General features: G+C 34.3%; 1 long non-coding RNA gene across 1 annotated transcript; it reads right to left on the bottom strand.

Annotated features, from left to right (window-relative positions):
• Positions 1-226: 226 nt before the first annotated feature.
• On the bottom strand, positions 227-871 carry LOC117173335. Its single transcript, XR_004467160.1, has 2 exons — positions 679-871; positions 227-525 (listed from the first exon to the last, which is right to left on the bottom strand). It is a non-coding gene; the product is annotated as an uncharacterized LOC117173335 (long non-coding RNA).
• Positions 872-8743: the final 7872 nt, after the last annotated feature.

The following is an 8743-nucleotide window of genomic DNA, read 5'->3' as shown; positions in this document are numbered from 1 at the left end:
ATCCCGTCCTAGCCGGGATATTTTTGACACACAATTTCGGTATCCTGGACGCAAATTAGGTTCTCTAAGCTTTACCCATTCCTACCAGGTGGTTAGTGGTCATTAATCTATAATCAAAAATCCAATGATTGATTTACAAAACTTTAATGTCTAAAAGTGCTTTGTATCATAATACAAAGTCTTATATTATGTAGTATTACATATGTATTTAGTAGTAAAATTATGTAGTGTAACCTATTTATTGAGTACTAATATTGTGCAGTATTACATATTTATTGAGTTTTAATATTGATAATTATTATTATTTGCATCTAAATGTGGGCGTTCACTAATTAAAATTTATGAATGAAAATGCATCAAACGTGAATTTCTAAGTTCACTTACACGTTCAAAGATTCCGGCTTCATCATCATCGATAATCATGGATTCTGCGCTTTCAATTTCTGTTTTATCATCGGTGACCTCTAATCATTTTAGCAGTCACAATTTCATCGTCAAAATCCTTGCCTTTTGGTTATGCAAAATCTTGAAAGCATAACATGATAAAAAAATATCACTAGGCGTTTTTCTAGAAGATTATTAGAGACAAAATTTTGTTCCTTCGAAGAGACAAAGTTGAGCCTACTTGAATATGTAAATAATTGTCATAATCATAGAAGATATTTTTCACATAATTACCCATTACTTGGTCGAAACGATCGAAAAGTTTCTCGTTTATTTTTTGATTTTTCTCTCTGAACATCCTTAATTCCTCATATGCATCCAGAAGACGTCGTTTCAGTGCCATTTCTCCTGCAATACATTCTATATTTTTTCACGATGATTTTACTAAAGTCTTTTCAATTTCAAAAAACTTCTGTGGGCCATTCTTCTGTACCTGCAAGAAAAACTTATCACCAGATAACAAAAACAAACAGCGCAACATGTACAAAACAGGGTGTCCCCAAAACTTTATTTTGAAAATTCAATGACTTCAATCATTTTTCCTTAACTAATTTTTCATTTTCCCTGGCTAATAATATTTAAAGATTTAAATTCTAATCTTATAACATTTTAAATAAGGAATTTCTTATAAATGGAATAAAACCACTTTAAATGTACACATTTTTAATTTATTATACTCAGGGTTGCCACAGCCCAATTTAATGAAAATAAAGACCTTATACACTAAAAAGTGACCGAACGTGTCATTTATATAACCCAGAAAGTGATCTAAAGTCACTAGTGTGCATTAATAATGTGACTAATTTCTTTTTAATGTAAAAGAATTGATAAGAATTCGATGAAATATGTAAAAATATCAGATGAATTTTAACGAATTCTGGGTAAATTCATAAGACTTCAAAACAATTCAAAGTAAATTCAAAAGAATACGAATGACTTAGACAAAATCAGAACATTGAAGAAAATCAGCATGAATTAAACAGAAACTCAAGCAAATTCTTTTAGAAATCCATTGAATTAAAAGAATTAAAAAAAATTCAAGTAAATTCTTAAAATATAAGTGAATTCAATAAATTTAAGAGAACTCCCAAGAATTGAAAAGAATTCAGAATAAATTAATAATAATTCAGGGTAAATTCCAAATAGTTGGCAAGAAATATTGAAAGATCTCTTAAAATCTTTAACACCCTATAACACTTTTAAAATCTTTTGACAGTGCCTGGGAACTTTTATACTTTTTAAAGCTCTTGAAAATTCCTTGTTCTCTTTAAAATGCTCTTCAATATATTTTAATCCTTTGAAATACTAAATTAAATGGTGGTAAACCAATGAGATCTTTTCATCTTAAAAAGGAACTTAAATAATCATTCTATTTAAAAAGTGATTTAAGGAAAACATGAGTACGTGGCAGCTTTGATTTTTTTATTGTTACTTAAAGTGCTTCTTACAGAAATTCGCCGACTTTGCCATTTTTTCTTCAAAATCCTTTACTTTTGTGTGGCCAAACAAATTCCCCGACTTTTCCCTGCTTTCCAGGTTTTTCTGGTTTTGCTCGCTCCAATAGCACTGCTCATGGATAAAGTAGTTTTCTTTTCACTGATAAATTTTCACTATTAAATTTCGAATTTCTCGCAGTGGACGCGTGCTTGACCCATGACCTGTTGTTGGTATAGGTGTCAAACAAACGATAGTAATAAACATACTCACCGGTGTACAATATGAATGTACGGAGAACTAAATGAGCTAGGAGCTCTAATATTCCTTCATTTGTGAGAAAATTTAATAAACTAATATTGTTGAGAGAGGCGATAGAGAAGTATAAGGAGCAGTTCGGTAACGTAAACTTTGAGAGGCAGTCGGTGACCGATGTAGGTGAGGATCTAAAAGAGAAAGTGAAAGGTTGTGTGCGAAATAAGGTATTTAGGAAGAAGAAGAAAGGAATGGTGAAGCCGTGGTGGGATAGGAAATGTTAAATGATCAAGAGAAACGTGAAAAAGAAGTACAGGAATTGGAAGGAAGGAACCGCGAAAAGGGAGGAGTACATATAAATGATGAAGGAGTTTACGGTGATGTGTCAGAAGAAAGAGCAGGAAAAGGAAAAAAAAAGCTGAAATAGGAGTTAAGAAGTGGTAAGACAGAAGGGGCCGTGTGGAAAATAATAATTAATAGAATTAGGGAACGTAGGGTGGAGATAAGTGAGAAGATAAGGACCGACGAATGGAGGAAATTTTTTGAGGATTCATTTCAAGGGTCTGATTCACAGAAGAGAGATGAGGGAATTAGAAGAACGAGGGAGATAGATGGAAAGGAGCTGAATGACGAGGAGATAGAAAAGCAGATAAGGAAGTTGAAAAAATGTCAGGCAGCAGGGCTAGACGGGGTACAGAACGAAGCGTGGTTGTTTGTCATACAAGAGGTAAGGCAGAGGCTAAAGAGGATAGTGCAAAAAGTATGGAGGGGGAGGGATTCCCAAGAGGGTAGAGGGAGGGGTTGATCCTACCACTGTATAAGAGAGGGGATAGGGAGAGGCAGGAAAATTATAGACGAATTGCGCTAATGAATACTGCGTACAAAATATACACGATGTTGTGAGCAGAGAGGCTGCGCAAGGATGTTGAGGGGAAAGGAATATTTCCGGAGACGCCTTCGGGCTTTAGGTAGGGAATGAGTACTATTGACAATATTTACGTCTTGCAGCTTGTTCTCTTCGGTGGATTGGGGAAAGTTGTGGGAGGCAATGGAAGAGAGGGGAGTGAAGAGGGGCCTGATGGAGAGGGTAAGGAAGGTATATAAGGAGACGAAAGATAGGGTGATAGAAGGGGAGGGAATCTCTGAGGGATTCTGGATGGATAGGGGGTTGAGGCAAGGGTGCCCGCTTAGCCCAACGCTTTTTGCAATTTTGATCGCGGATATGGAGAGTAAGCTAGCGGCCGGAGTGGTAGGAGTCAGGATATGGTCACTCGCATATACAGATGACATAGTGCTGCTAGCAAAGAGCGAAGAGGCTTTAAAGGAGATGATGAAACGGTTGAGACGATATTTGGACAATAATAGGTTAAAGTTAAATGCGGTCAAGTCAAAGGTGTTCAGGACAGGGGATGGAATAGATAAGGGAGGAGAGAGGAAGTGGAAGGAAGGTTTTTTGCAGATGATTAGTGAAGGAGAAGGAAATTGTTTGAATCACTAGTGATGAGTGTCTTATTTTACGGATTGGAGATGTGGGGGTGGAAGGGAAGTGAGACGGTAAATAGGATACAGGAGTGAGATAAGCATGGAGGTATTGTCGCATGAAAGGGGAGGACAAAAGGGCAGTAGCATGGGTGAAAGGATTGTTGGGTAAGATGGAGAAGAAGAGAAGGAAGGAGGAAGAGGAATGGAGAAGGAAAGATTGTAAATAGGAGAGGAAGTAGATATAGTCCATTTTTTAAGGCCAGCGCCATTTTGTTGCCCTTATTAGCTGGACTGGTTTTACCAGTGTTTCTAGTATTGTCAGTGAGTGTACTGATCACAGTTTATTGAAAAATCTGCACCTCATCTTCAAGTTTCATGCGGGACATTAGATTCGACTGTGGTCATATTTTTCGCGTTAGGCCCCACCTATCTTGAAAACTTTTGATTTTTTGAACTAGTACCCATGAAAATTTTTTTTATCAGGAGGCTTTGAACTACACTACATTGCAATTTCAGTCAATTTGACCAAGGCCGGATTTTAAAGTAAATTGTGCGGGATCCTTTAAACGAAATACGAATTACTTAATTGTGTTTTTTTTTACACAAGTGCTAATTTGCAATTGAAGGGGAACACTGCATACTGGCGTAAGTACCAAACCCCTATTTTTACAGGAGAACTAAAAAACTGTCTAAATATCACGCAAATACTTTTTAACAACAAAATGCAAAAACGTTTCGAGGTTCTGTTCGGCTTTATCGAACCATAAAAGGAACATCCAGAAAGAAGTATCCTTTACCGAGAAAACCTTTGTCAAAGGTACAGCGTGTCACCATAAACTCTGATTTTTATGCATGAAAATTTGCGTAACTGTTTTATTTTTCAATTTAAAAAGAAAACTAGAAAGTAATTTTGAGTTGCTGGTTAGGTCTATTGATTTGCAAAAAAGCACTTTAAAAAAGGTTACCATCTGCAACAAAGAGCGGCGGGCGCCAAAAAGCTTCAATTTTGACACATAAAAAGTTGCGTAACTGTTTAATTTTTTAATTTAAGATAAAAGAAAACAGTACTTTTGAGCTATTGATTAACCATATTGAATTGCAATAAGAGTGGTTTAAAAAGGTAGCCGTGTGCGAGAAAGCCCTTGACAAATATCAGAACGCACCAAAAAACTTCAATTTTGTCACAAAAAGTTGCGTAACTATTCAACTTTTAAATTTAAGTGAAAACCAAAAAATTCTTTCGAGCTATTGGTTAACTCTATTGAATTGCAAAAAAAGCACTATAAAAAAAGATATCCATGTGCGAGAAAGCCCTGGTTAAATATCGGCGCGCCCCAAAAAGCTTCAATTTTGACACATCAAAAGTTGCGTAACTGTTTAAATTTTTAATTTAGGAGAAAAACCCAAAAGCACTTTTGAGCAATTGACTACCTCAATTGAATTGCAATAAAAGTGCTTTAAAAAGGTAGCCATGTGCGAGAAACCCCTGGTCAAATATCGACGCGCGCCAGAAAGCTTCAATTTCGATACATAAAAAGTTTCGTAACTTTTTAATTTAAGTGAAAAACAAAAAAGTACTTTTGAGGTATTGGTTAACTCTATTGAATTGCAATAAGATTGATTTTAAAAAGATAACCGGGTGCGAGAAAGCCCTTGACAAACAGCAGTGAGCACCACAAAGCTTCAATTTCGACATACAAAAAGTTGCGTAACTGTTTAAATTTGTAATTTAGGAGAAAAACTAAAAAGCACTTTTGAGCTATTGATTACCTCTATTGAATTGCAATAAAAGTACTTAAAAAAACATAATCATGTGCGAGAATGCACTGGTCAAAGACCGGCGCGCACCAGAAAGCTTCCATTTCGAAACATAAAGAGTAATTTTTGCAGCAACTATTTCTTTGCAAGAATTCATAATTTTTGACGGACAAACTTCAAAAAACCAGAATCTACACGTGCTCTGAAAATCAATGACGCCGCGGTGACACCTCACTATGAAACATGGCACTTACACCAGCCAGCATCGTGACACACCCGTATGCACTGACTTTTTTTCCTAGACCTACTTTCGGGTCGAACTGGACCATAATCTTCTAGAGGTACACGAGTTATGGGGAAACAAGTAGTTTAGGCCAATAAACCGATTTTCGAATATTTGGCACTTACGCCCATATGCAGTGTGGCTCTTCAATTTATTTCAATTAACAGAGGCAAAGCAATTGGAAATTGAGTAATTTGTTGATAAAAGTTTTAGCTAATGCTTCGTTTTAGGAATAAAAATAGGATAAATATAAATTTCTTTTAATTTCATTAACTACTTAAAGATACATATTTTAGAAGTGGCTCTTTTTGTGAGTTGAAAATACATCCAACGATATCGATATTCGTGCAATGTCAGAGAATTGTTATGGTGCAATAAGACGACTCTGAAGCAATAAAATCACAGTTTGATCGATCACGAAAGAAATAATAATTAGTCCATTCGATTTCCCTCGCAAATTAGACAAGGAGTAACACTTATATGTGTCTTTTCGTTCAGAAATATTCACAAATCAAAAATAAGATATTGTAAAACTGAGTTCAGTTTTAATTATTTAGAAAATAATTTACGACACGACTTTAATCTAATTAAAAGCTTTAATAAGAATTTTAATGATTGAGTGAAATTTATATTTTCTTTTTTTGCATAAATTTTTTATCTAGTCCACTTTGATCTCGTCAAGTTTTAATTTTAATACAGTGAACCCCTTCAATAGAACTCCCTTCTATAGCCCTTCCGAGAATTGACGCCGCGCCAAGCCGAGCGGAAGCGTTGCGGTAAGGCACTCTGACCTAACGGCCTACCTGTGTAAATGCGTCACGACGTTCCGACAGTTCACTCGAAGCGGGAGACACACACGAATTAGCACAAGAACTCAAGCCGAGCAGCAGTGGTGCTCCGATGCCTACTGAAGCCGATGTGAGTGATCGGATTATTTCGTGGCATGATAAAAGAAGCCTGTCATTGACAACAGCACCATCTGACCTGTGATTCTATATCGCGAAGTTATCCCTACTGAAAATTCCTATATAGGTTCCTATATAGAAACCTACATTGGATCCTATATGTTTCACCTGTAAGTGCTACCTACAGGAAATGGCATAGGAACCTATATAGGTACCTGTTTAGGACCATCCCTGATAAGGTACCTAATGGTACGTATCTAATGATGCCTAACGGTACATATGGCTCTAGATGCTCCTGGAGAAACAAAAAAACTTCTGCACAGCCGTAGGTGCCACAGAATACTACTGCGCATCTGGATAGTCTCATACAGAAAAATATACAAGATTCTATATATAACATATAGTTTCCAGTTTAGAAGGTCAAAGAAATAAAAAACACGAGTTTTATTTTGAAAAAACTTGGCGACGTTTCGGACAAAATATAATTCCTTATCAAGCCTGTTAAAAAACACAAAACTTTATTGTAAAACACATATTTTCACAAAATTAAGATATAAATAAAACGATTAATATATAAAGATTAAGAGTGAAAATTTTTAAATTATCAGCGTGGTATAAAGTTAGAAGGAAAAGTTTAAAACATAAATAATAAAAGTAAATGGTTATACCTAAACAAGGTTTGGTGAGAATACGTATAAGAGTGACGTACAATGTAGAAAATTTTGTAGGTTATCTTTAGTAAGCTGGAGTGGGCACAACATATCAACAAAAGTAGATCTTCTATTTTGTGAGATAAATGATGAAGTTATATCGATTTTTATGATTTTTGTTGCAAGTATGAACAACAATAAAACATCTGTGCAATAGAGAAAAGAAATTTTTTAATTTAGTTGTATTGTATATGAAAAAAGTTGTTATGCGTATAGGATACGTTGGTTCGAAAAAATAGAAGTGAGGTCAAAAGTAAGAAAAAGTTGTGAAAAAGTCAAGAAAAGGTTATATTACCAAAAGTCAAATGAGAGAAAAATTTGTTGAAAGTAATGAACTTCTCATTATTATAAAATCGGAGAAATATTAACATTTTTCAATGAGTCAATATATATATAAAATCGCTCAGAGGTTCTGAGAGTGAACCAGACCGTCCTCTTGTACATCGTAAACTGAAGCTAGTGTTTCTCAAGTCAACTAAGTTGTGTTATTCAATGATGTGTTCTAGAAAGCGCTGAGAATTGAAGTTGTTTGAGAATATGAAAATAAAATAAAAGAGACTTTATGAGTATGTAGATTGGGGATTAGTAGATAATTTACGTTTAAGAATATAAGAAATTTTTAATTGGAAAATTTTTATGAAAATTAAATTATTCTAAAAATTACATAATGAGCTGTCGTAGTTAGATAATTTAGAATTCTCAAATCTTAAATTAACAGATTTCGTTTCTTTTTTGATCAAAAATGATTCAATCGTTAAGCGTTTTTTTTTAATTTTTTTCTTGAGCTAGAATTTTAGGATTGGTAAAATCAAAATCATGCCCAGTCTCAATTCTGTGTCTTTCTAGAGCAGTCATATTATCTAAATTAAAATTTCGGCGTGTATGTTCCTTAATTTTAAGACGCATACAATTCATTTAACAGAAAACATTTTCCTTCGCATGATATCATAGCTTCTATTGAATTTGGAATATGGAACTTACCTTTAGATAAACAGAATGAGTTAAGAGTACATTGCTCTCAAACTATTCTCAACTTCTTAAATTCTCCGTTTTTAAATAAAAAAAATTTCAAAAGAATCTAGATTTCAACCCAGCTATTAAATTTATTAAAGAAAACCCAGATTTAATTTTTTTTCAAAGCTGACAAAGGAAATAACACAGTTGCATTGCAAAAATCAGAATACATTGAAAAAAAGATGTTACTTTTATCAGACCATTTCAAATTCAAAGAAGTTAATTTCGAATATACCGCTACCTCGGAAAAATCTAACAATATTTTAATTAACAGATGGGATCGTAAAGCATATATCTCTTCACAAGTGGCTAAAGGACTCAAAGCAAATACTACTGTGATTCCCAGAGCATATGGATCATTTTTTATCAAAAAAGAAAGGAAATCTGTTAATTTAAGATTTGAGAATTCTAAATGATCTAACTTCGACAGCTCATTATGTAATTTTTAGAATTTAATT

The sequence above is a fragment of the Belonocnema kinseyi genome, chromosome 5, assembly GCF_010883055.1.
Source record: "Belonocnema kinseyi isolate 2016_QV_RU_SX_M_011 chromosome 5, B_treatae_v1, whole genome shotgun sequence".
In the NCBI taxonomy this organism is placed as follows: domain Eukaryota; kingdom Metazoa; phylum Arthropoda; class Insecta; order Hymenoptera; family Cynipidae; genus Belonocnema; species Belonocnema kinseyi.
Note: the sequence above shows the minus strand (reverse complement) of the source record. Positions and strands in the feature narration are given on the sequence as shown.